Source organism: Canis lupus, chromosome 30 (assembly GCF_011100685.1).
Source record: "Canis lupus familiaris isolate Mischka breed German Shepherd chromosome 30, alternate assembly UU_Cfam_GSD_1.0, whole genome shotgun sequence".
NCBI classification, from domain to species: Eukaryota; Metazoa; Chordata; class Mammalia; order Carnivora; family Canidae; genus Canis; species Canis lupus.
The window spans coordinates 33,863,855-33,891,094 of record NC_049251.1 but is presented as its reverse complement, the minus strand read 5'-3'; the positions used below and the strand labels follow the sequence as shown (position 1 = coordinate 33,891,094).

The window sequence follows — 27,240 nt, the reverse complement described above, 5'->3', positions numbered from 1 at the left end:
CGCAGCAGGGATCCACCCTCACTGCGCACACCTGGGGCAGACACGGGTTAAGCTTGCACCGACGGAGTAGACAAAAGCCTATGCAGGACGAGAAAGCCCACCTAGAAAGCAGAGCAGAGGTAGATTGGGGGGGGGGGGGTTTGACCAGGGGGGCTGGGCAAGCCTAGACTTTCCATATAAAATATTGAGCGCCAGAGTCAGGCTCCGCATTAGAAATCTGACACTCGGGCCCAGCTCTGCTGCCAGAACTGCAGTGCAAAGCCACAGGGAAAGCGAAATTTAAAAAACGAATCCTCCGTCCTACGGCAAATTAGTCATTCAGCGAATTGATCATTTGGCAAATTGGCTTTTAGCAAATTGATTCTGGGTGTCTAGGCCCGCTCCCAGAAGGCTGTCCAGCAGCCAGCGGGGTGTGTGGATGAGAACACAGCTCCCAGAGGGCAGGCCTCTCCCTCCGCCTCCCAGGAGAGCCCCGGGCACGGCGAAGGCCCAGCAAGGAGCTGCCCTGGGAGGGGATGCGGGGAAGGCGGACTTTGGGCAGCCTTAGGTCTGCGTCGGTGGGAGGCCCCTCTCACCCAAGCCAGCTGTGCATGAAGACCTTGGGGGGGGCGGGGCAGGGAAGGGAGCAAACGCATGCTCTGTTCCAGGGGCTGCAGTGAGAGACCCTCACCTCTGAGCCTACCAGCAGAGTGGCGCCCAAGACCCTCCAGACTCCGAAGGCCTCCTTGCCTCCCCAGCCTCACCTTGAACAAACTGCTACTGTTCCCATGAGGGTCTGGGGCTGGCACAAGGCTGGCTTCTCAGAGGGTGATCCACAGGATCCTTCGCAGAGGGTGATCCCAGATCCACAGGAGCTACCCTCGCATCCCAGGGTATGACATTATAAGGTCCCCGTCCAGATGGGGAAAGTGAGACCCAGGGAGTTGATGTGAGGTTTCCATAAGGTAACCCTCATCAGTTTCCAGAAAAACAAGGTCTCTCCTGGGATATCAATGCATAGGCTTTTTCTTTTTTTTTTTTTTTTTTTTTATGCATAGGCTTTTTAAAAAACTGACATAAAAAATAAAAATAAAAATAAAATAAATAAAATTAAAAACTGACATAAATGGATTCATACGGTCCTCCCCACGCCTGGCTTTTTTCACCTATTAAACTGTTCCTTCCTCCCGTTTTTTTTTCCTTCCTCCTTTTTTAACAACCTCACTACATCCCATTGCACGAAGGCCCCATAATAGATGTGGCCAGTCTCCTCCTGAGGGGTGCAGTGGCTGGCTCCCAGGTTCTGCTGCTGTGTCCAGCACTCCATACCATTCTCCAAGAATATATCCCAAGGGCTTTGTAAATCCCTCAGCTTGCTAATATTAGGACAGCGCCTAACGTTTCCCATAGGATAAAATAAAATAATAACTTGAAATGTTAAGTTACCTTAAGTTTCTATTTTCTGGCTCTAAATCCTCGCTTTCTTAAACCCCATGACCTCCTCCTCACCGCACCTCAGACCCTGGTAGGTGGCTTTCTTTGTCATCACTTCCCTGGTTCGAGAGTTTGATGACGGGTGGAGAACAGCCAATCCACACTGAGATGAGAGGCTGGGCGGTGGGCAGGACCGTCCCCAGACCAAATCTCTTTCTCTCCCACGAGCCTTGAGAGCCAACGATTCACATTCAGCCTCAGCCAACTGACGAATGGTGGCACGCAGTAGACCTCCAAGTCATTTATAGGCAGTTAAATCTCAAAGCTTAACCTGTAAAACCCAACAATCCCTTGCACCTTTGTAATCTGCCAAACTGCCCAAATCTGAACATCCACGGGGATGCCCGCTGAGGGATGAAGTGCACCTGCGTGGGTCCCTGCATGGAACCATACCCCCCCCCTTGGCCCTCCAGATTCATTATAGGGCAGGGGGCAGGCAGGGTTGCCAAAAAAGACACTCGTCCTTGAGGGGCATCACCCAATCAACTTCTTATCTGCCTATTTTTTTCAGCCAGAGCACACGCTCTCCAACGCTTCCTCCTACACTCATGCTTCGTGGTTCTGACGCCCAGAGTCCTTTGGGTTTGGGTTTGACCTCCATAAGTTGTAGCAGAAGAGAGTCATGACAAGAGATCGGCCAACCCTGATTAGCAAGCCAGACATTCAGCGGTCACGTGGATCCACAGAAGGGTGAGTTGGGGATCCACGTCTCTGGCTGTCACGCTCAGTAGACACGGCACAGAGGGGTCCATGAGAAGAATCGGGGAGCAAGAAGAAACCCAGAAAGGTGGTCTGATCATTTTGATGATGATCATTTTGATTGGTGTCTGGGGAAGAGGAGGAGAAGGAGGAGCTGGAGTCTTTACAGCATTTTAAAGTTCACTGCTACACTTCATCTCCACAAAGCACAGAGGGCAGGTGTCAAAAAAGCACCCACGTTGCAGGTGGGGAAATAGAGTCTCATTAAGATTAAACACCTCATCCAGGGGGATCCCTGGGTGGCTCAGCGGATGAGCGTCTGCCTTCGGCCCAGGGCGCAATCCTGGAGTCCCCCGGGATCGAGTCCCGCGTCGGGCTCTCTGCACGGAGCCTGCTTCTCCCTCTGCCTGTGTCTCTGCCTCTCTCTCTCTCTCCCTCTTCCTCTCTCTCTCTCTGTCTCTCATGAATGAATAAATAAAATCTTTAAAAAATAAACGCCTCATCCCAGTTCACTCGCCCGATTTGAACACCGATCTTGCATATCCAGGAGCCAGCTGGTGACCATGTGCTGCCCTGGGACTCTCTCCTGTGCACGTCTTTGCACCCTGTCAATGGCCACCAAATAACCAGTGAGGCAGCTTCTGGGGTCCCGAGGACAAAAACAAGCCTTGACCCTACTCAGTATAAACCTCCCCGCCAGAACAGAGAGAGGGGAATTCCCAGCAGCACCGAACCTGTGCTGCGAGTGCGAGTGCGTCGTCACGACTGGTGGCGGCCCTCCCAGCCTGGGCCCTGATGCCCACCGACTCATCGGGCCCACCCCTCCCTTTCCCTTGCAGGCAGTGCAGAGGCAGGGATCCGCAGGCTCAGAGGCAGGCTCTTCTCGCAACGTCTGCCCACTTGCCCTGCCCAGAGCGCTTCGTATTTGGTCATCACCACATCTGGGGAGTGCTTTGTCACTTTGTGCTGAATTAATTCAAGTATGCACGAATGAGTGAATGATTGAAGGAAACTCTAACGCATTCCTTTTCACGTCACCTCTGTATCCCCTATTCCATCGTATCCTTGGGATATCCCAGTGAAGGCAGTATTGGAACTCTTCCTTCACAGATGGAGAAACTGAGGCCCAGAGAGATGACTGCCCCACATGCAATAATGGCAGAGCTTAGACCCTAATCCTAGCCCCGGGCTCCTACTTGAGTGCTCCCGCTGGCCTGGGTAGGCTCTCCAGTAGCCCAGCCCTCCAAGGAGAGGCACTTGGCCCCCAGAGCCCAGCAAGTTGGAGGTTCCTTGATTGCCCAGCTCACCACCAGAGGTGCCAACAAGGCTGGCGCCCCAGGAAAGCCCCCGGGGGAAAGAGTTCTCACCCCTCAGGCAGGGAGCACTCATGACTTTCCAAAGGGGCCTCCACCTTTCTCCTGGGTTAGCTCATCATTTCCAGATCTGGATAAGGCCTGGAAACCCCCGTCCGGTACCTTTCTGACTGTGACTCACTCTGGGGGCAGGGAAGGGGGGAGAGGTAGAGGCACTCCAATCTCAAATCTCACCGGTCTTGACAAACAAGCGTCTCCTTCGACCCCACGATCATTCATCCGACAAACTTCCCCAACCACGTGTTACGCGGAGCACCCGGTACCCAGTGCCACACTCAGAGCCGTGCAGGCAGGACAGGACACAGCAGCCTGCCTCCCGTGGGTCAGCACTGCAGCCCATCACCTCCCCCCACGCTCCACCGTCATCCCTTGGGCCAAAGGTGCCAATGACCTTCCTGGGACGCCCAGCTCGAGGCCTGTGTGCCTCTTCTGGGCAGCCCTTGGAAATGTCAACCACTGGTTCTTCTCCGATGTGCCCTTGACGTCCACCAGACCTCTCCTACCCCGCTGTCCACTCCTTTCCCTGCCCCCTCCCCACCGACTCCTGAAATGTAGGGGTTCCTGGGCATTCTCTCTTTGGCCTTTTTCTCTGTCTTCGTCTAGTCACACCTTTTTAATTACCCCATCTACAACACAGGGGTGCAAATATTACCCAACTGTGGAGGATGCCCAGGTTACTTCTCCAACCTACCTGAATTGCTTATTGGACACCTTCTCCTGGAGTGGCCATGGGCCTCCGACACCCAGCATATCCACCCCTGACTCACCCTCACAGCACACACCTACCCTGCTCCTCCTCTCCCCCAGGGGTGAGCGGCTGTAAGCAGGCAGGACCCTGGGGGATCAGCCTCAACTCCTCCCTCTCCTTGCCTCCTCCCTCTCCTCATGTCTTCATCCAAATGGTCATCCAATGGATCGCTCCTACCTACTCTGGCCACCACCCACCTTAATCAGCCTCCTCCTCTTCGCTCTTGAACTGCAGCAATGACCTGTGGCTTGCACCCCAAGGCCCTCTGTGACCCTCTCCCCAGCCTCCTCTCTACTCACCTGCCATCTCTACTCCAGCAGCAGTGAATGCTTCCAGTCCCACAGGGGGCCCTGCACTCTCCCCTGGCAGCTTCTGTGTGTTTTTCTTCCCTAGAAAATTCTCTCCAGCCACTCTGCCCTGACCTAGGGAACTTTTACAGCCTCTCCTTCAACACCTAACTCAAACCTCACCTTCCCAGAGAGCCCATTCCCCTCTCACCTCCCCAAGCTGGGCCAGGCTCATGACCCACCCCCAGCTCCTCCAGAAACACCCACGAGGGCCACCGCAGGCCATTGTCACAGTGCTCACCACCCTGAATTACAACTATATTTATAAGTCTCGCATCCCACTAAACTCAGACTCTTCCGGGACTGTCTTCTGCTGCTCTACCTCTACATGTCCCACCCCTGGTGACATCCTGCCCCTGCCCGACCTTGATGAATGACTTAATGAAGGGATAGTGCAGGTTGGTGGGCTTGACAGGAGATGGGGGGGGGGTGGGTCCTGACAGTGCCAACAAGTCATGAGGAGGAGAAACAAAGCCCCTAAGGTGCTTACAACCAGCTCCAGAGAGACCGGACTCTCTAAACGTGTAACACACAGGAATGGGCTTACAGCGAGCTCTGCGGTGCCCTCATCTCCTCTGGAGCTCAGGGGGACGGGGGCAGTGGGTGGAGCCGAAGAAGGGTTCCCAAGTGGCCCGCCTCCTTGCTCCCACCCAACCTCCCAGGATCCGATGGATCCGAGCAGAAGGAAGGTCGAAGGGTTGAGAGCGACCCTGTTTCTCCAGTGAGACCCCACCTTCCTGAGCTCCTGGGCTCCTGCTGGGGAAAACTTGGTGCCACCTTTTTGTCAAGAAGCCTGGCTCACTGACGAGGGTGAGAGAAGGGGCGGCAAAGCATGCCAAGCAGAATGTGGACATCCCCACTCCACTGCCCCCAAGGCGACAGCTTGGAGTCCATCTGTTAGATGAACGTTCTGGAAGACTTTCTGCCTAGGGATCCAGACGCCAGGCCAGACCCCCCGCCCACATGGAAGGACCAGCACCCAGAGGCCAGGAGCAGCACCTAGAGGAGGCGGGGAAGGCGGGCGGGCGGGAGCCTCAGGCACCATTACCTCTTCTGTTTGACTCTGGGCCAACTGAGGTTATGCGGACAGTGTTGACCTGACCTTGGTCTTTATATGATCCAGAGAAGTGTAAATACTGCGGCGTATGCCAACGCTAGGGGAAAGCAAGCACATGCAGACAGTCCAGTCTCTCCTGGCAAAACTGCGCATCCAGTTCGTGACTCCCGGTGGCCCCTGCCCCGGGGCCAGACCGCCTCCCGGGTCCTGAGCAGTGAAACCTGCTCCCCAAAGCACAGACTCTGGAGGGGTCTCCGAGCTCAGCCCGCCCCGACTCCCCCTCGACAGAAGCTGAGGCTGAAGGGGATCACACAGCCGCCCCGACTCCAGACTCCCCACTCCCAGGACAGAGCTGAAGTGCTCAGACCCTCCCCCTGCACTGTCCTGTCAATCTAGGAAACCTGGCTGTTGGCCCCGCTCCCCCCAACCTGCACCTCACCCCCTCTCCCCGGCCCAAGAGAGAAACAAGGCTGCAAGCCTCAGATCCAGGAGGCCTGAGTGGCCAAAGTATAATGGCGGGACTTGAGGCCTCAGCAGCCAAAGGCTTGGGGAAGGCCTGAGATCCCACAGCTCTGGGCCTGGGGGCAGGGGGGGCAGGGGTGTAGCGGTGCCCAGGACATTCTGTGCTGGCCCTTGGCTGCTCCTCTCGGCCTTACTCAGGGTCTGACCCTGACACCTAACACGGAGCCAGGCCTAGAGGGAAAGTGCGAGAGGAAGGCCTGCTCTTTAGAGGCCCCCGTGGGGCCCTGGCTTAGGGCCCAGTCCCTCTGAAGCCCCCAGAGGGGTGCGTCTGCATCCTACAAACCCTTGCTCACAACCGCAGCGACTCCCCGAGGGGCAGGCCCTGAGCTCTCTCCCTGCTGCAGGCCCCAGGGCCCCTCTGGCCACGCCAGCGCCTCCAACTAGGACACCATGATGGGGAGAGAGGCGACAGGCCTCTGGTGCCCTCTGCTGTTCTGCACTCCTGTCCCGCAGCCTCGGGGATGGCACTGAGGCTGGTGGGAGAGACCCAAGCCGTGTCACCGGTGCCTGGGTCCGGGCCCCACGGTGTCAGAGCCTCCGGCTACTTTCCAGAAGGATCTAGAACAACCCTAGGAAAGGCAGTCAGAAAACACTAGGGCGTGTCGTGGTAACCAACAACCGCCAGAGTGAGATGGCTCAATCAGTGAAGGTTTATCCATCCGGGACTCGGGTGCTGCGTGTTCCCTCTCCCCAGGGTCCAGGCCTTGAATGTGGCTACGTCGAGGCAAGAGCCAGAAGGGCCTCAGACAGGCCGCCAGCACTCGCACTCACCGCTGCCTGTCCCCAGCACGAGGGCCCGGCCTGTGCCATCCTGCTGGGGCCCGGTGCTCAGGGCACGAGAACTAACTGGACAACAGCATTCAGGATCGCTGATGCTGTTTGCCCTTGGGGTCGCCGGATATGTGGCTCGGTCCCCCTCCTGCAAGCAAAGTTACACTCAGCCCCCCCCAAGGAGTACAGCCCCCGGGGCCCCCCACTCGGGGTCTCAGGCAGCGTGCTGGGCTCTCCATACCGGCAGCGAGGTCCAGGACACCTTCATCATGCACAGATGGGGCGCCTCTTGGTCCCAACACCTATAAGCTGGGGACGAAAGTTATCCCCCGCCACCCCGGTCATTCAGTATCTGACGCTCTGACAAGCACAAGACAACATCAGGGACACGCCGAGTCAGAAAGAGGAGGAAAGGGAGACGCGGCCCGGGGGGCACTGCTCCAAGGCCATCCTCACGTCCCCGAGGGAGGCGTGCTAAGGGGCTGCCCGGAGCGAGGCGTTGTCCCCGCAGGTGGACTAGAGCGCTCCTGGGCGCCCCTGCCCCTCGGTCCCCGGCTGGCCGGCTCCCTTACTCCGAACCCTGGAGTGTTTGCAGCCCTGTGCTGGGCCCCCCACTTCCCAGCTCCAGCATGACACCAACTGTGGCACCCCCTGGTCTCGGTTCAAATTCCAGAGACAGGGGCGCCTGGGCGGCTCAGCGGTTGAGCATCTGCTTTCGGGTCAGGGCGTGACCCCAGGGTCCTGGGATCGAGTCCCGCATCGGGCTCCCCGCAGGGAGCCTGCTTCTCCCTCTGCCTGTGTCTCTGCCTCTTTCTGTGTCATTCATTCATTCATTCATGATCATGATGAATGAATGAATGAATGAATGAATGAATGAATGAATGAATGAATAAACTCTTACAAAAACTGCAGAGACAGAGCGCAGGCGAGGAGAGAGCGGAGGACGAAGTGTCCCATCGACGACAGGGCCCTACCATCCAGGGCACACAAGTCATTGCTAGGGTCCAGCTCACCAACGGCCCACTGAGGAAGGGAGCCCGGGGGGGCCAGACGGGAAGGGAACAAAGGCGTGTTTTCTCTGAAACGAATTTCATGGGGTTGCTTCTGAACAACTCTGAAGAAGACACACAATTTGGGGCGAGAAAGTGAGGTTTGGCCAGCTCCTGCCACAGACGAATTGCTGTCTTTATTTGCCTAAGTCTGTTTCCTCATCTATAAAGTGCGGCTGATAATCGCGGCCCCTACGCCGTCTCTTTGACTCACCCCTTTTGATCCCTCAGGTCCCCCCGATGAAACCAATCCCCAGGATCTGAGTTACCTGAGCTGGATCCCAGTCCACACTCCAGGCTTACCTGTTGCCTCTCCCGGGCACTGTTGCATTTGTATGAAGAGCTCTCGGAGACAGAATAACCAAAGGAATAAATTTCTAATGGTAAAATGTAAGGCAGTAAGAGGGATCAAAGGGGGGAATATTTCACTGGAAGGAAGGAAAGAGGCTCAGGGCACTCGGGATCCACCTAGGTATGAATCCCGCTCTCTGTTGTTCACTTTTTCTTTCCTGCTTCATGAGAGGAATGACTCAAGGCCTATCTTGAATGACAACTCCGGTTACCAGAATCCCCAGATCATTTTTAGTGGTAAACTCGCTTTTGAGAGATGTGTGTGGGTGTGGTGCCCGCTTCGGTACGCACCCCGGTCCCCGTGCCCCGCGCTCTCTCACTTCTGCCCAAAAGTGACTCAGGCATAGTTTTGATGATGGCAAAACTAGTGCGGCCCACGTTTCTGGACCCGAGAGAATGAGAGTGCTGGGTTTTCCCTTGGAAAGCTCTGCCCTCCTCCCCATCCTGTGATCCTCTGAAGGTGACCTGGGCCGGGTGTGTGTTTCACCCCGTTTCTGAAACAGAAGTCACACGCCAGGAGGGACCTGCGCCATCCGTGTGTCCTTGCGCTGGCGGCCCCTGTGTAGGCTTTTGGCAAACAGAGCTGGCATTCGCCTCGAGTGACAGCACCGAGTCTGCAGCCCAGCACTGGAGCCCCTGTCCACCTGGCCTCCCTCCAACCTTGCTGCCCGCTGCCCCTAGCACCCTCCTCCTGGGACCCTCGTCTGTCCCATCAAGGTCCCGTACAACACCCCTTGTTCCCACCCGTCCTCACTGCCCAACCCTAATCCTGCCTCCTCACCCTCTGCGACTTGGGGCGGCCTGCTTGAACTCTCTGGACTGTGACCTCCCTGTAACATGAGGTCAGAGAAGGCTAAATTCCCCAATTCTAGATCCTTCCTTACCCCATCCATTAGGGCACATCAAAAATGACAGTAGCTGGGCACTGAGCCTGGGTGGCTCAGTCGGTTGAGTGCTTGACTCTTGACCCCGCTCAGCGCATGATCTCGGGCTTGTGAGATTGAGCCCCACATCAGGTTCGGTGCTGGGCATGGGGTCTGCTTAAGATTCTGCCTCTACCCCTCCTCCCACTCCTATGCACTCTCTCTTTTTCCCTCTCAAATAAATCAAATCTTATTTTAAAAAAAAAATAGCTAATTTAGGTACAGTGCTTTACAGTCTTTACAACATGGCTACAATTATTATTTCATTAAAAACCACTGATAGGGGCAGCCCCAGTGTCTCAGCAGTTTAGCTCCACCTTCAGTCCAGGGCGTGATCCTGGAGACCCGGGATCGAGTCCCACGTGGGGCTCCCTGCATGGAGCCTGCTTCTCCCTCTGCCTGTGTCTCTGCCTCTCTCTCTCTCTCTCTCTCTCATGAATAAATAAATAAAATCTTTAAAAAAAAACACTGATAGCCTCTTAGATAGCAGTTATTTTACAGAGGCAGAAACCAAGGCTCAGAGGGCTCAAGTGACTTGTCTAAGGTCACACAGCTAGTTTAAAAAGGGGAGGCATTAAAATCCAGGTATCCAGACCATGTGTTCCTTCCACTTCATCAAACAACATCTCTCTCTCTCTCTCTCTCTCTCTCTCTCTCCCTCTGGCCGATGGCTATAACCTTACTCCCCAGGCAGAGTGCTTTTCATGCCAGAGTCAACAAGAATAGACTGAGGGTACAAGTGTTTCCTGGGCAAGGGAAGAGGGAGGCACAGAGCATCAGCACAAAGTGGGCTGCCGAGGATCTGAGTGACCCATAAGAAAAAAAAAAATTATGATTTTAAAGCAGGTCCACATGCTCCCCTGGTCTGCAGGTCTGCTCTTTGGAGCAGCAGGGCTGGCTCCAATTTGCAAGGCCGGGCTAAGTGGGGCCTGTGCTTCCCCGGGGACAGGTGAGGGCTTCCCAGGGGGGCCAGCGCCTGCGAGTCTCCTCCAAGCGCTCCGTCTCAGGCTTGCCCCAGGTGGCACCTGGGATCCCAAGCCAGTGGCATCCCTTCTTCACCTCAGTTTCTCTTTCTGTAAAGTGGGAATGATCTCCATCACCCTGCCACCACTCTCGGCAGGGGGGGGTGGGGAGGACAAGAGGGCATGAGCCAGTCTCTTGACAGAGGTGATATCTGAATAAAGGGCACCTGGGTGGCTCAGTCGGGTAAGGATCTAACTCTTGGTTTCTGCTCAGGTCATGATCTCAGGGTCGTGGGATGGAGCCTGTGTCAGGCTCCGTGCTCAGCGGAGAGTTTGCTTCAGATTCTCCTCTCCTTCTGCCCTTCCCTTGGCTCTCTCTCTCTCTCTCATTCTCTCTCTCTCTCTCTCTCTCTCTCAAATAAAATAAATAACTCTTAAAAAAAAAAAAAAGATAAGAGTCAGAGTGGCCTCAATGCTACCTGACGTAAGGACTCCAGAGAAGAAGTCAATTCCCTGGCAATTCTGGAGAACTGAATTTTCTCGATCATTAGAATCCCCTTTGATTTCAAGTCTTGGGGCCACAGACCCACGTACTGTTCCTGAGAGAAAGCCTCACTGGGACCGAGTCTGGAGATGACTTGGCTGGTATGTGTCAGGTCAGGCTGCGAAGCCACACTGCCCGGGGCCTGAACCAGGGGTGACAGCCGCAGGCAGCGTCAGGTGGATCTGGAGCCCAGATGGGCTCAGAAATGGCATCTTCAAACAAATCCCTGAGAGTTTGCTTTCATTTCTTTGGTTCTTTCTCTAGGGATCAAGTATGTAAAAATCCCAGTTATGTAGATGCTGTAATTCATTTTATCACGACGTAGAAAGGTGCACTGAAATAAAGTGAATATGAATAACAGCTTGTGTGTTAGTGTGTGTGTGTGTGTGTGTGTGTATGGAGAGAGAGATTTTTTTTTTAATTTTTTTAAATTTGTTCATGACAGAGGCAGAGACACAGGCAGAGGGAGAAGCAGGCTCCCTGCAGGGAGCCCGATGCGGGACTTGATCCCGGGACCCCAGGATCACGACCTGACCCGAAGGCAGATGCTCAACCACTGAGCCACGTGGATGCCCTGAAAGAGAGAGAGATTTTTAAGGGATTGCTGGTGACTCCAAAATGTGTAGGATCCGCTAGCAGCCTGGAAATTTATTTAAGAGTTACTGTGGCCGTCTTAAGTTCAAACTCCACAGGGCAGCAGGATGGAAATTCAGGCAGCATCCTATGGGATAGTCCTGACGAGGATTCTTTTTTCTTTCGGAAACAATCTCTTGGGATCCCTGGGTGGCGCAGTGGTTTAGTGCCTGCCTTTGGCCCAGGGCGCGATCCTGGAGACCCGGGATCGAATCCCATGTAGGGCTCCCGGTGCATGGAGCCTGCTTCTCCCTCTGCCTGTGTCTCTGCCTCTCTCTCTCTGTGTGTGTGTGTGACTATCATAAATAAATAAAAATTAAAAAAAAAAAATAAGGAAACAATCTTTTGCTTTTACGGCCTTCACCTGATTGGATGAGGCCCACCGACATTATAAAGACTAATCTGCTCTCCTTAAAGTCTACAGATTTAAATGTTCATCACATCTGATAAATACTTTCACAGCAACATCTAGACCGGTGTCTGACCAGACCACTGGCCGTAGCCTGGCCAAGTTGACATATAAATTAACCATCGTGCCACACACGCGCACCTTTGTGTCCCCGCCTGGGTGGCCAATCCCCAGCAAATAAGCAAGGAGTCCTGCCTGTCACTTGATGTGACTTGATTTCTCTCTTCTTTTTCTTACCTTCCCTTTTTTACTAAGCCCCATCCTCTGGGCGAAGACTCAGCCTCATTCAGTACCACCCACACTCGCACCTCGACCACGTTTGGTGAGTGTTACAGAAAGAGGTGACAAGCCTGAGCTTGAGTCCTGGCTCCGCCACTCCCACCCGCTGGTCCAGGTGCCCTGGGGGAGGAGTTGAATTCCTTGGAGAGTGATTTCTGTCCGTGAAGGAGGAGCACATGGGCCACCCACCCCCCACCGATGTAGGGTTTTATCAGGCTGAATGAGACAACGCCCAGCTCAGTGTCTGCCATAAAAGAAGCACCCATCATCTTAGTAATGATTATTTTATTGCTTCTCTGCACACAATTAAAACTCACTAATTCAGACCTATCAGAGAGGGCAGTCAATGGCTGGAAAGTCCACATTAAAAAATAATTTAAAAATAATGTCGTTTTATTACTTTAAAATATATTACTCAATCCAGGCTAATAAAGTGTTGCACAGCGAGCCCCTGGGGGCCTTATGTTAATGAACAAATAAGAACAATTTGAGGTTAGTCTATCAATTATTGGTGTGGAAAAGGGAGTTTTCAAAAGTACTTGAAAATGCCTCCAAAGAGTGTATTATCCTCTGTAGATTAAGTGTTTCCCCTGCAATCATCTTAATGCATTTTATTAATTCAACAGCTTCTCGCCACCTTGAGAGTGCTCCAGGCAACGTGGGCGCAGCGCTGACCAGACGTCCTACAAATTCCGACGTGCTGGTAACTGAACGCAAGACATTCCACTGAGTTAGGACGAGGTTTTGATGAAATCTCTCTCTCTCTTAGGAGCCTGTTTCAGGGCGGCCGTCTCGGCCTGCAGCTCCCAGAGGAGGGACTATTTCTGTCAAATAGCAGAGGCTGGATTTAAGAGCTTGGGCTCTGAACTGAGACAGAACTGGGTTCAAATCCCACCCCTGATTCTTATAAGCCGCATGAGCAAGCTTGGGCAAGCCATTGACCTCCTCTGAGGCCCCAAAAAGATAAAGTGATCTTCATCACAAGGTAGCTGTGAGATTAAATTAGTAACACACCAAATATGTGACCAATCAGTGACAAAATATGTGACCTAGGTAGGACGCCTGGGTGGCTCAGGCACTGAGTGTCTGACTTTGGCTCAGATTGTGATCCCGGGGTCCTGGGTTCAAATCCCGCATCAAGCTCCCCGCAGGGAGCCTGCTTCTCCCTCTGCCTGTGTCTCTGCCTCTCTCACTGTGTCTCTCGTGAATAAATAAATCTTTAAAATATTTTTTAAAAAAATGTGACCTGGTACACCTGAGCACGTCCTTGTACAAGGTAATGAATCTAGAGATGAGTCAGGAGGTCACGGGCACAGTCCCAGAGAGGCTCCGGGGTAGGGAGTGCTGGAAGCATTATTCTGGGTACTGGGCCAGTCCTTGGGAGAGTGATGAAAGTTGCCTGCAGACAGATGATGATCTCAGGACGCAAGCCCAGGAATTGTCATTACTATTATTAGCAACAAAAATGACAATTTATATTTTACAAGAGCTCTCCAGCTTCTCTCAAAAGCTCCGCTGAGACAATTTATATTTGAAGGAGGCTGTGCAAGGGCACAGTATTTGTCTGTTCCTTCTAGGCCTTCCGAGTCTGGATTGGGTTCACTCACCACAATCCCATGTGCCAAATGAGCTCAGCCTCTGCTGACGGGACTTCCCTGAGTGTGGGTGCAAGTTAAACCTGAGATTCTGCTGTGATTTGGGTGGACAACCCCCGAGAAAGGAGGGGGGGTTTCACAGGAGCTCCATCTACCATCTATTAAGCACTTCGTGGGAGGGCCCAGAGCTTCTCAGTGGCCTAACTGCCTTCAGCGACATCTGCCGGTGAGGCTGGACTGTCGCCCCCATCCCAGTTTCTCAGAGGAGGGAGCCAAATCCCAGGAGGCCAGAAGGGAGAACTTGCTGGAAGTCTTAGAGCCAATGAGAGTTGGTGCTAGGATACGGTCACAGCATGCCAGCCTCTGAAGACGCCCTCTGTGAGCGCAGCTCAGATTCCACAGAGCTTCCTGCCACCCCAAGACACCTCTAGGGTAAATTTTGTCACCCTGCTTTGAACAACCCTGACAACTCCCCTCTGCCTCTTGGAGCTGCCTCCACCACACTCCCTTGAATTCCAGCCACAGGAGGCCCACACCGCTCCCCCAGAGGACAGACGCTGGGACTTATCGGATTCCGGTGACCCCATGGTGGCCGGCACAAGGCCCATCCCTAAAGAGTGCATTTAACACACAGCCGTGTTGATGGAATTAGTAAGAATTTCCCAGGGGGCTGCTGGAGAAACTTAGTACCTATCTCTCTGTTTTAGATGACCCCACTCTAAACACGGCTGCTTTAAAGTAGATGGAGGGGGCTGCTACCAGCTGGGGCAACCCCAGAAACTGGTGGCATTGCCCCAGGCTCCCTCCAGGCTTGGCGTCATGCTTCAGGAAAGGATGAGACGTGGCTGTGGGACAGGAGCCGAGCTGCCCAACATGGGGGACTTGAGGCAGCCCAAGTGGGCATCGGCTCCCAACAACAAAAGAGCCCAAATACAGGCCCCTCCCCAAGGGAGTGGGAGCTGGTTAAGAAAGAGGGTGTGATGGTAACTGACTTTGCCACACCTCTGCCCCTGACCACGACCCCCACCCCCGGACGGGGGCACCCAGCCCATGCCCCCAACCAGAGACAGCACATCAGTGGCATAAGGAGAGAGCCTGACACACATGAACTCAGCCCTCCTCCAAGCAACAAACTTATTTTCTGTACAAATCCTGAAATGCAATGCGTGGCAATATTACAGGTGCACTAGATATGCCAGTTGTCCTCTCTCCAGATTTCTCAGTCATTATCCATGATTTTGAAAGCATCACGTATTTTTAACATATGCAGACGTTGTTTCAGTTGCTGCCTCTCTTGCTCTTCTCCTGTTTCTTTGTCAAGTTCCACTGGATCCATGTCATTTCAGGTTGATACAGGTGCCCCACTTGGAAGTTCTTTAAAGTCTCAGAACAATTACGAACCAGTTGCCAGTTTCACAATACGACAAGACACTGCAAGTCACTCCAAGTTCCAACAATTATTTATACAATGGTGTTTATACATGCCCAGCAGCTTGAACTTTGATCCTTTGGTTACAGTCTGATATAATAATAATTTATGTAAATAATTATCCAGTAACTCACAAGAGGGTTTTACTAAGATTAAAATGTCAGCCAAAGATACCATTTATTGATAAAACCATTTTCTGGATTTTTTTTTCTTTTTAAAACCATTAAAAAAAATATGGGATGCCTCGGTGGCTCAATTGGTTAAGTGTCTGCCTTCGGCTCAGGTCGTGATCTCAGGGTCCTGGGATCGAGTCCCGCATCAGGCTCTCCACTCAGCAAGGAGTCTACTTCCCCCTCTCACTCTCTCTCCCCCTCTCTCAAATAAATAAATAAAATATTTTTTAATGTCAAAAATAAAACAATTAAAAAATAAGAAAATAAGTTTCCATTCAAAACACATCATTCAAATTCAGTCAACTATTTCAAGCATGAACTAAAATACGCACTCACTAAACAAAAACGTTACATCTCCCAGTTCATACTCTTTGGTCCTTTCAAATTTTATTTTTTTTTAAGATTTTATTTATTTATTCATGAGAGACACAGAGAGAGAGAGAGAGAGAGGCAAAGACATAAGCAGAGGGAGAAGCAGACTCCATGCAGGGAGTCTGATATGGGACTCGATCCCAGAACTCCAGGATCACGCCCTGGGCCAAAGGCAGGCGCTAAACCATTGAGCCACCCAGGGATCCCGGTCCTTTCAAATTTTATTTTTTTTATTTTTATTTATTTTTTTTTCCTTTCAAATTTTAAATAAATCTCAACTCCAGTGGTTGCTCAGCATGGCTGCACTCCAGAAGTCAGGTTACGTGTTGCATCTTTATAATCGCTACGCTATATGGCTATATGGTTGCTCGTGTCAAACCTCCTTCTTTAAGCTCAAGAATGTGTGCTACCACAGGGGGTGTGAGAACACAAACCATGCTCACAGGGAAAGTAAACAATCCTGCCGCCTGACAAAACAACTCTCAAAACGAATGCACATGGGTGGGTCCGCCTTTGGGGAGCCAAATCTGCAACTGGAAGTTCTCCAAATGAACATCGTTGTACAACAAAATGTGCATTGAAGGATAGGTCATAAATCTGTCCTCGTGGGAAGCCTATTCTCGCAGACTGGTTATGACTGTCATGAAGCCCCTCTTGCTTACACCTTAAGCCAAGGAAAGATTTTTCACGGAGGAGAATTTTATCACTGACATTGTTTATAATTGCCGGCGCACAGGGGCGATAAAAGCAGACCAAATTTCAGCCAAACAGGTTGTTTTCTTGAACTCCTCTGCACCTGCTTATTCCCTGGGCTAGAGGCCTGTGCCCATCAGCCCACCCTGCATACACAGGCCAAGATACCCTAGCCGTCCCCAGGGGTGTCTTTCAGAGCTGGCTCCCAGGACATGCTATCCGCTTCTCCTGCACGGACAGTGAGAAGCATGGGACTGTGATGCCCTCGTTGCTTTGGCACCCGGAGCCCCATTTATAGCTTACCATGCAAGACCTTGCAGCGTTTTGTTTTCCCCTTGGCGTCACTATAATTTTCAACTTATTGTATAAAAGTTCTCAAAACTTTTGAGAACTCCCTCCCTCACTGCCTAATGAACTGGCAGCAGCCTTCCGTTTCAATTTGGTCTTTGGATTCAGTGGGGTTAGGTAGGGCACGAGACCACCGGGTTACCACAGTCCCTACCACTCCCTATGCCTTGCCTCTGGGGCCTGTCTCCTTCATATCTACTTTCCACTTAGACTCTGAAAGCATCCGAGGTTTCAATCCATGTTTTCCCGTTAGCCAACTCAAGTCCAACTGAGAAGGAGCTCAGCCCCGCTCAGTCGGGAGAAGAGGTGCTAGGATCTGGGAAGAGGGTTGCTGTGTATCCAGCATCGTGCCAGGCCCTTTGGCATCCTCTCATTTTTTTTTAAGCTTGTATTTTTAAATAATCTCTATACCCAACATGGGGCTCACATTCACAAGATCAAGAGTCGTATGCTCTACCGACAGGGCTAGCCAAGCACCCTGGCATCCTCTCATGGAACCCCTCAATAACCTGATGAGAAAAGTAGCCCCACCATTTTATAACTGAGGAGCCAGCAGCTCTGAGGGGTTCAGTGCTCTATCCCACAACACAAGGACTCCAGGTAGCAGAGCCAGGGTAGAAACCCAGGCGGGTCTGGAGGCTGCTCTGATCTTGGAGTGAGCGGGGAAGCATACTGGAGTTCTCCCCAGGAGAAAGGGAGACGCCCTAGAAAAGAGATGGCTTCTCCTCCTCCTGTCCCCCCCCCCCCCCACTTCTCGACTCCATACACGACCCCTCACAAATGCTCACCGGAGGCCAAGTGATGGTCTCAGGATCACCTGCCTCAGGCCCACATCACTGAGAGCTGCTCAGCCTCTCCAACCCTGACCTCAGAGCAACACGTGCTGGGTGTCATGCTCAGCCATCACTGTCTTGAAATTCTTCATAATTTTTGAACGACAGGCCATCCCACCGCCACCTAGGCCAACAAGTGACAGTGGTAAGATGGCCCAACCACAACCCAGGCTCCCCTACGCACGGTACCATTGGTGTACAGAGAGGGCACCTTGCACCCAGCAAAGGCTTCTGGGAGTCGCCACCCAGAGACCCCAGCTCCTCCTTCTAGATACTCAGCGGCCTAGAGTCCTTTGGCTTCACTGATACCCTAATCTGCCCAAGCTTTGCTCTGGACAGTCACCACAGCAACCAGAGGCTGATCTCTGCAGCTGAGTGAATCAGCAAATATTTATCAAGCACTGTGCTAGGAACTTTGACAGAGAAGGAGTGGCTTTGCTGGATGGTCCAGTTTTTAAATATTTTTGGTAATAAATACCCTAAAAGAAGAGGGATGTAATATTTGCAAGAATCTGTTTCTCTCCCGTCCTGGCACTCATGAGGTCGACACAACAATGAGGCTGTACAAGCACAGACTCTGAAGCCAGAGGTTTTTGGGTTTGAATCCCAGCACCACCTCTCCCAGCTGTGCGACATCATGCAAACCACTCCCCTCTCTCGGCCTCAGTTTCTCCTTTGTGACACAAGAATACTTACCCTGCCCATCTCCTAGGGCTCTTTGAGGATGAAATGAGCTAATGTATAACAAAGAGCTTTGTTGACTGTGCAAATGTTAGATTGTTCTTTCAATAAACATTTATTAAGCATTTACTCTGAGCCAAAGCCTGAGTTAGGCATTAGAGTCTCTCAAATGTAAATGTCCTGGGCTCACTGGGATTCTTTTTTTTTTTTTTTTTTTCCAACTGAGGTGATATCCACATAACACAGAATTAACCATTTGAAAGAGAACAATTGAGTGGCACTTAGTGCATTCAGAATATTGTGAACCGACACCCCTACCACGTCCGAAACTATTAAAAGGCTGTAGCCACTAACATCAGCCTCCTTTTAGGGTATGTTTTCTCTTGTTATCATTTCGTCCTTCTTCAGAGCTGATTTCCTGGGTTTGATAATGACCCGATGGCCCTCCGATCACCGGTGATGCCAAGCCAAACCCAGGATCCGACCTCAAGCTTCTCCAAGTTGGGATCCACTTTCCTTTGCCAGCGCTGGGGAGACCAGAGCCCTGAGCCTGCCATGTCTAATGACGCCAGAGCTGGATGAGCAGGTAATCACTGTGTATTTCAGTAAATTACCTCTCATAAAGGAGCTATCATGTTTGTTCGTGCACCCTTCTTTCCTGGAATCAGCTCCCTGTTTGCCAGCATCGCCTCTTCCCAGCAGCCTGTGCGCTTGGCGAATGTCCACCTTGTCAAGCTGGGGGAGAGTCAGGTGCAGGGGGAGGGGGGCGGTGTTTGGGCAAATATTGGACTTGGCCACGCTCGCTGTCCATATCAGGAACCCGATTGGCGTTATTGATTGACAGATGTGGGGACCAACTGTTTGGAGAGCTGAGCCCCCTCGGATTGGGGTAGGTGTTTCGGCAAACAGCCCTAATACTGGGCAAACAGGCCTGTTGGAAGAAGTGCCTGGCATGTTAGCAGAGCAAACCAAGCGCTGAGCAAACAGCTTAAAAGAATGTGGCCACCTCCGTGTAACCTCAACCGAGGTATTGATCCCACCGGAGGCGGGAGAGGGGCTGAGCAGGGAACAGAGAGATACAGACCCCGGCAGAATGTAAATGTTATCTTTAAGCTGCGGCTGTCAGGGCCCTAATGGGCATCTGTTTGGAATTTGTCTTCTTGCAAATCTTTAAATCCAGGTCAGGGCCACGCACAGAATTCAATAACAACTTTTCAGAGAGATCGGGGCCTGGGACTGATTTCATTTTTCCTAAGTCCGATGGGGACTTTCTGTTCCTCCTGGAGGCAGCAGCCTCGGACGGAAACTTGCTTAGGTGCAAGGCCCAAGCTCGAAAGAGGCAACTCTTCTGCACGTGAGTCAGAAGGCTACAGAGAGGAGAAGAGAACCCGAAAATCAAGGTGCTTTCATCCATCCGGAGCCGTCTGCACGGGAGAGCTGGTCGGTGGAAAGAATCCCGGAACCGGGGCCAAGAAACCTGGTCCTGCTGCAGCTGCTAGCTCCACTTGGCTGGCCTTCCGTCCCTCACCTCCCCAGGCCTCGGCTCCTGCCTCTTCCAAGTGGAGCACACAGACCCCGCTGGGCATGTGCAAAGGCTCAGGCCAGCCAAGCTCACTCGGGACGGGAGCACGCTCTGCAGCCAGAAAACACGGCCCCCGGGTCAGCAGTTGGGCAGATTGCTGGGATGCCCCTCCTGGGCCCGAGCGCCTCCGACATCACCATGTGGCAGTAGAGGGCACCGCGGCCGGGGCTACCCCCTGCTGCTCCGGGCAGTGACCGGACGGAAGATGGAGAGGGCAGGGAATACGTGATGTTTGCAAATTCTTTGGAAAGTCTAAAGAGCATGCATGCTTGCCTTTCTGTAAAAGAACAGAGTGGACCGTACTTGCTCCTCAGCCTTCCAAATGAGGTAAGAGGGCTGTGATCCGATGTCACCCCCGGTCTGCAAACTCTCCCGGAGAAGAACCACAGGCAAACTAAGGCCTTCTCCCTCGCCCTCCTGCCCCCTTCCCCAGCCTGGCTGGGTCCCTGGTTGTGCGGAAGAGGCCCGGCACAGGAAGTGGGTAACTGGGCCAGGCACCCGCCCCCGAAACAAGAAGGAGGCGAACTCGTGCTGAGTGCTGCCCATTCGGAAGACGGTGTCCTGTCCTCACCAGAGGCCCTGGGCCGCGGGCATAACCCCAGCGATTACTTGGCGCTGCATCGCAGAAGGATAGAGAGAGCGTTAAACCATTTTGGTCATCTCTGACCTATGGTGTCTGGTTTCTCGGTGATAAGGAGAATCAAAGCAGGCCATGGCTCAGAGAAGGAGCGTCCCCAATTTTAACGGATCTTTAAACAGGCGCCGAATGGAAGGATGCAGGCGAGTGGCTGAGAGCGTGGGCTGTAGTCAAGTGTGGCTCTGCCCCTTGCTAGCTGTCTGGGCGTGGGTGAGCTCCCGGAGTCCTTTGAGCTTCAACAGCCCTCCCGGGAAAATGGAAATGGTAGTGCAAGGGACTGTCCTAAGGATTAAATGGGCTACTACTGCGTCTTGGCCCCTCGGTGCTGTCCTCACCCACCGTAAGGCCTCCTGTAAACAGTAAGGGCTCATCTCTATCTCTGTGACATGGGCTGTCATTGCCAGCATGAGGCTGTGGGAGAGGCGAGAGGCTTCCTTTCCCAGTGAGGAAGTCCACCAGCCTGGCCTAGAAAACCTACCCTCAGACTGGTGTCAGCTTGGAAGTTTTACCTCGAAGTAGAGAAATGCCCTACGTTTCAAAGAGCGTGGCCCCTGAGAGCTTCCCAGGCTGACCTCACAGACACTCCAAGGCTTTCTGCTCCCGCAGGCTCAACTCCGGGTCAATGAGATGGCTGTGAGGACAACGCTCCCCATCACAGAGATGGTCTTTTGCCCTCTGCACACAGTTCGGGCAAAGGAAGCCCCAGGAAAGGGAGGGACTGGCCCGAGGTTGCACGGTAGGTCAGAGAGGGAGCGAGCAAGCCACTTGTGAGCCTAAAGAAATGGGCAGAGGAGGCTGGGCCTTCCGAGGCAGAGCCACTGCCAGGCTATCAGGAACAAGTGAGAGCTGACCTTCAAAGAGAAGGGGTAGTGACCTACTTCATCCCCACTCCCCAGAAAGTTATTACTTCATTAGGGTTCCTCTGCTGCAATTAGAAACAAATATTTAGGGGCACCTGGCGGCTCAGGGGTTGAGCATCTCTCTTGGGCCCAGGGAGTGATCCCGGGGTCCTGGGATGGAGTCCTGCATAGGGCTCCCCGCGGGGAGCCTGCTTCTCCCTCTGCCTGTGTCTCTGTCTCTCTCGCTCTGTGTCTCATGAATAAATAAATAATCTTTTTTTTAAAAAAAAAAAAAAGGAAACAAATAGGTAGATCGAACGTGTTGACACGCTCGCTCTCAACCCCCTGATTAACATGCCCTCGATGAAATGGCTAGCTCAACAAAGGGCGTCTCAAACCCGTTTGCTCTGGGGACAGAAGAGAAACACAAGGACACACTGACATGGGGGCAATCTACGAGGGCGGTTAAGGAGCGAGAACTGTATTTCCCCAATCCGCGTGGCCTAACATCTGGACAAATACTGAATATGCATCCCTTAAGGAAGAGGCTCTTAGTCACGGTCATGCATTTGGCCTGAGTCCCCTGAGGCTGTCCTGGCTCCTGGGCTGGCCTCGGGTACCCCACAGAGCACAGAGCGCCCCCCAACCCCCGCTCTCCCCTCAGCAACAAAGGACAGTGACGCAGAGGCTCACTGTCATGAACCAAAAAGATTAAAAAGTGAAAAAGGAGGAAACTTGCTCAATAAAACCACTGCTGTTTTCAAGGGTCAGGAGAGGACACCATCCCTCACTGGCCTGAAGGCAAGAAAACAGGGCACGTGCGCACCACCACCGCCTTCCCTGGTCCACCACCGCCGCCTTCCCTGGTCGCTCTTGGGTTCCAGACCCGGCTCCCATGGCTTTCGGACAACACCCTCCTCTCCGGCAAGAGAAGATGGGGTCGCTCTGCAGACCTGGGGGAGAGCCAGTCTGGGGACAGGAGTGGGTGCTGCACCTGCTACTGAAACAGGCATCCCAGGTAGAAAGCATGGGAGGGAGGAGCCCAGTGAACATGAACTTGCTAAAGGGGTTTCTGGGGGCCTCAGCTCAGAGCGGCTTAGGGTGCACCGCTAACCCTTCCTTAATCTGCAGTGGGGCACAGGAGCCCAGAAACCCCTTATCAAAAGCACCTGCTTTGCCTTATCTGCTGAGACCACACACACACACACACACACACACACACACACACACTTGAAATCCCAAGTCACGAGGCAGTGAAAGGACTGGACCTCATCCTGCTGCTGTTACCTCTCCCCACACACCCCGCACTCCCGCGGCTGCTGGAAATGCAGGTCCTCAGAACAGGGGAAGCTGTTCCCCTCTTGGGTTCCCACTTTCTCACCCCATTGCTACACTCATAATCACCAACCACTTACAGGAAAGACAATTAGACTGAGTCCCCTGGTAGAAGAGTTAATTATTACAAGCCAGGGAAAGAGAGAGTTGTTGTATGCCGACCCCATCCACCTGGCCCCGTGGTAACAACACTGTTGTGGAAACACCCAGGTTAGAGTAGTGTGTTTACTGGAGAAGCACCAGCTAATTACAGTGAGAAGGTGAACAAAACAGCCTTGATGATGAATCACTGAAGATGCCGGGTGACACGAAGAAAGCTTCATACAGATCCACCCCCCAAAGGCTCCTCCTCGCGGGGCCCAGATGTGGCCCATTATGTGAAGATCACGGTCCTCTCCTAAAGTGCTGGGTCTTCCATACAGACTTTACACGTCTGCAGAACTTTGAACTTTGAAATGAGCAAAGGAGTAAACACAAATACACACCAGACCAGGACCGGCCTCATGGACAGTGTCTGAGGATCCAGCTCAGATGGGGTTTAATGCTCTGCCCACATGGTTTAACGCTCAGCTGTCACTCTCTTGACATAATTTCTAAACAGGGGCCCCCAGCATTTTCATTTTGTACAGGGACCTGAAATTATGTCACCAGTCTTGCACTGAACTCAAAGAAAAAACAAAAAAACAAAAAAACAAAAAAACAAAAACAAAAAACAAGACGATGCTAATAGAAAGTGAGACTTGGGAATCCATATGTCAACCCCCTTTGCCCTCAATTGAGTCAAAATGCCCCATTCTTTTAAAATTCTGAGGAAGAGAAAGTGTGAGCTGCAGAACTTTCTTTTTTTTTTTTTTTTTAAGGAAAGGATTTTATTACATAAGAAACCCCTTATGAGTAGGTCTGACCCTGACCTCGTCTCTCAACCAGCCCCTGCTGGAGAAGCACCTTTCTGACCTGCTGTGTCTGCAGTCCCAGGTTGGGGAGAGTCCCAGCTCAGCCCTGAGACAGCAGAAGGGTTGGAGCCCTTGCCCCATTTGGCTACTTCATAAAAGGAAATGGGATTGGGGAGGGATGAGGAGAGGAGGGGAGCTTTTCAAGCTTCTCAGTTGCTTGAAAACATTTGTCCAGAGAGGGTCTCTGTGGCAAAAACAAGTTTTAAAAACTCTGGATCCAGTAATATTCTGAACTGCAGGACTTATCAGAATCTTAACAACTGTCCAATCCTGCTCTGACAGTGCTTCCCAAGTGTTTTTGTGTGTGTGTGTGTGTGTATTTTTTTTATTTTTTTTTTTTTTTTTTTTTTTACTCCATTGATCTAACAACCCAGTCACTCAGGGGAATGTTCACTTTCAGGCCCATGGAACTGAAACTTGAGGGCCTCCCACCTGCCTAGGTCATTGCAAAACTCTGGAAATACCCTAACAAAATGTCCACCTGGTCCACTGATCCACCCCGCAACGCAACGTTTGCAAAACATTTGTGTAATGTTTGCAGAAGGTCCTGCCCTATACCCATATTCTTAAAGGCATCCCCTAAAACTCTATGACTTTTGGATCCCACAAAACGTGCGTCCTCCTCTGCACCCATCTGGAGGTCCCACCCCTACATCAGGCCAAACATCTTAAAATGCACTCGGATCCTTGTTTAGTATGATTTATAAAATAACTCTAGGAGCTGAGTCGGAGATGGCACAGTGTCATTTGTTTAGGAGACTTTTAATTAAACATTCTTTCGTGTTGGTTTTGCTCTGTTGCGAGGAATGTTAATCTTGGAGGCTACGTTTAAACTTCCCACGTCGTGATCACTTCCTTCGACCCTGGGGACGCTTGCGGTCCCCGAACACCGGGTCTAGACTGCATAATGCACAGAATGGTGCTGCCCTTGCCAGCCTCTACCGTTCCAGAAACGCTACACCAGGTTGTTTGCACGGTTGTCTCCTGACGTCTATCTGACGTCTGATTCAGACTAAAGAGAGATCGGTGTGGTGGGGAGAGACAGAGGCTGGGTTATGGAAATTGAACTTTTATTATTGTCGAGAAACAGCGGGTTTCCTTGAACTAGGTTAACAAGGTGTTATCTAACGAGACCTGAGGGGCTGCTTTAATTTAGGACAAGATTGTTGTGCAATTAGCTTATCAACTCTGTGTATGTAAATGAAGGCTTTTAAAGTCCTTGAAAACGGCTCCTGCTCTTAAGTAATTGAACTGTTTCCCTGGATGCTCTTCACTCTCTCCTGCTTGGACACCTCTTCTTTTAATTAAGCATTAGTGTGCAAAGCGCTGTGCCTAAGGGTTGAAATACCAGGAAGAGCCGGTCCCTGCCCTCCATCCGCCTGTTGTCTAATTAGGAGTCGGCCCCCTTTCCCTGCAAAGGGCCGGACAGTAAATATTCTCGGCTTTGCAGACCATTTCCGTTCCAAGAACCCAACTCTGCCCTTCTGGCACCAAAGGAGCCGGAGACCGTGTGCAAATGAATGGGTGCAGCCGTGTCCTAATAAACCTCACTTACGAGAACCACCTGAGCTATAGGGTACCGACCCCGGGTCTAATGAGAGAGACAAATGTATAATTTACTGTGCGAAGGCATAAACCTAGTTCTGTGCTGGCCAAGGGCTGTGGGGTGCGGAGGGAAGGAAGAAGCAATCGGTTGCCAAGGGGAAGACAGAGGCTTCCCGGATGAGGTGTCTGTGCCTATGAAGCCACTGCCTTCTGCTTTAGCCCATCACGCTTCCCCGGCTGCTTTGTTCTTACCTGATTTTCCTCCCCAGCAAGACTGGAGTTCCTGAGGCCTGGACTTTTCTTGTCTCATTCGCGGGGCTGAGCTAAAATGGGTGCCTAGGCCCTGCCTACAAACTCTGAGTCAGCATCCTTGGCAAATTAGGTTAAATGTTGTAAGAGTGAAACCCTGACACCAGGCTCCCTGTCGGCCCTCCCACCCCCACCCCTAGGCTTCACATAACCATTTCTTGTTTGGGAAACCACCTTGCCTTTGAGGGGAATTAAACAATGTAATCTCCTGCACACACCCGTACCCTCTGCTCTAACTCCTTTATTGTTCTTCCAGACACTTTCTCTTTGCATTTCCAATATCCAAATGCCGCGTTAGTTTATTGTGACTTGTTTGCTCAAGGCTGGGCAAATACAAGAACAAAGGAGGCTGCGAGCATCAGCAGGGCCTTTGCTATCACCTGCTCTCATCCTGAGCTTAGCAGCCTTCAGCGCCCCATCCCCTAAACAGGCTGTGGGCCAAGGTTACTTGAGATGCGGGGCTATAAAGATTGGACAGGAGACAAGGCTCTTTCTGAAAGGACTCCTGATAGCTTATCTCGAACTCCACCAGGAACTGGGTAATGATGACACGCTGGCAATTGCAGCAGGTAAATGAATTACTCACCCCGTAAAATGGATGGAGCTGATAAGAAGACCTAGGGATTTTCGAGTCAGAGGTCTCACCAAGAGATAGGTCTTGGGGGGGTGGTTAGCCCCTAGAGCATCTCCATCAGCCCCTCTCCAAAGCCTCTCCAAATTAACGTGTAATCTACCCGTGAGGGCATCATGCTGGCCGTGCCACTGGATCACTACCACCCCGAAGGCCCTGCTCTAGAGGACGCTCTGAATCCCCCACTGCCTGTTAATGCCTGGTATCTGCCCAGCAGGAGGCAATGCTCCTGAGTCCCATCCCACCCCTGCGGGACTCTCCAGGAAGCTAGAGGAAGTCAAACCAGAGAACGCTAGATCCAAAATGTAACTCCTCTCAGTATATCCACTGCAGCGAGCACCTGCAAGCACCCTGCTCCTCCTCTAACCAGTTAGAGACCCCAGCTGCAGTTTTCTCATCTGCAAATGAGAAACTATCTCTGGGCCGCCACCCCCCACCCCCACCTTCTCACCCAGCACAGCTCCCGACTGAAGGGGAGTCCCTCTGCGGGTCTAACCCTGGGGAGGGCAATCAGGACTCTGCAGAGAAGTCTCCCTGCCTGGTTCACCCTCCTGCTTCCTCTTCCCCTGCCCAGGGTTTACTCAGCCTTCAAGATCTGGCTCCAGGCTGCCTCTTCCAGGAAGCCTTCCCCCATCACCCGAGCTCTGCTAGCACCCCCTCTTAGAGCCTCCGCCCTGCTTTCAGGCAGGCTCACACAAAGTCAGACTTAATAACACCCTGTCCAATCTCACAGTCTCAGTACTCCACATGTGTTCATTATCTTCCCAGAGTGTGTAAGCTCGTCGGCTGGAAACCATGCCTTCACTTTTAACCCCCTACACTCATTGCACAAGGCTAGACAAACAGCAGGTGATATACAATGCTGTTGCTGATATAAATTCCAAGGATATAAACGGGTGCAAGCCCAGATGCCTCCTCTTTTAAAAGGAGACAGAAAAAAATAAAATTATAAAAATTAAAAAATTAAAAATTAAAAAATAAAAGGAGACATAGCCATAGTAGCAACCAATACCTGTGAGTCATTGCTTATCTGAAAAAGACTTGCCACATTCACCATCTCAATTAATTAGCAACCCAAGGTGGTGGGGGAGCTACTCTCACAAGGCATATATGGACCCCGAGGGCCAGTGAGAGTCTTTGATTTG

The 27,240-nt window shown here is 52.1% G+C and overlaps 1 long non-coding RNA gene across 1 annotated transcript in view; it reads right to left on the bottom strand.

The window, feature by feature from the left end:
* The window catches only part of LOC119866931, a 43,280-nt gene extending 17,782 nt beyond the window's left edge, over positions 1–25,498 (bottom strand). The window contains exon 1 of the long non-coding RNA XR_005381822.1: positions 25,408–25,498. This is a non-coding gene — a long non-coding RNA (uncharacterized LOC119866931). The remainder of the gene's footprint in view (positions 1–25,407) is intronic.
* Positions 25,499–27,240: the final 1,742 nt, after the last annotated feature.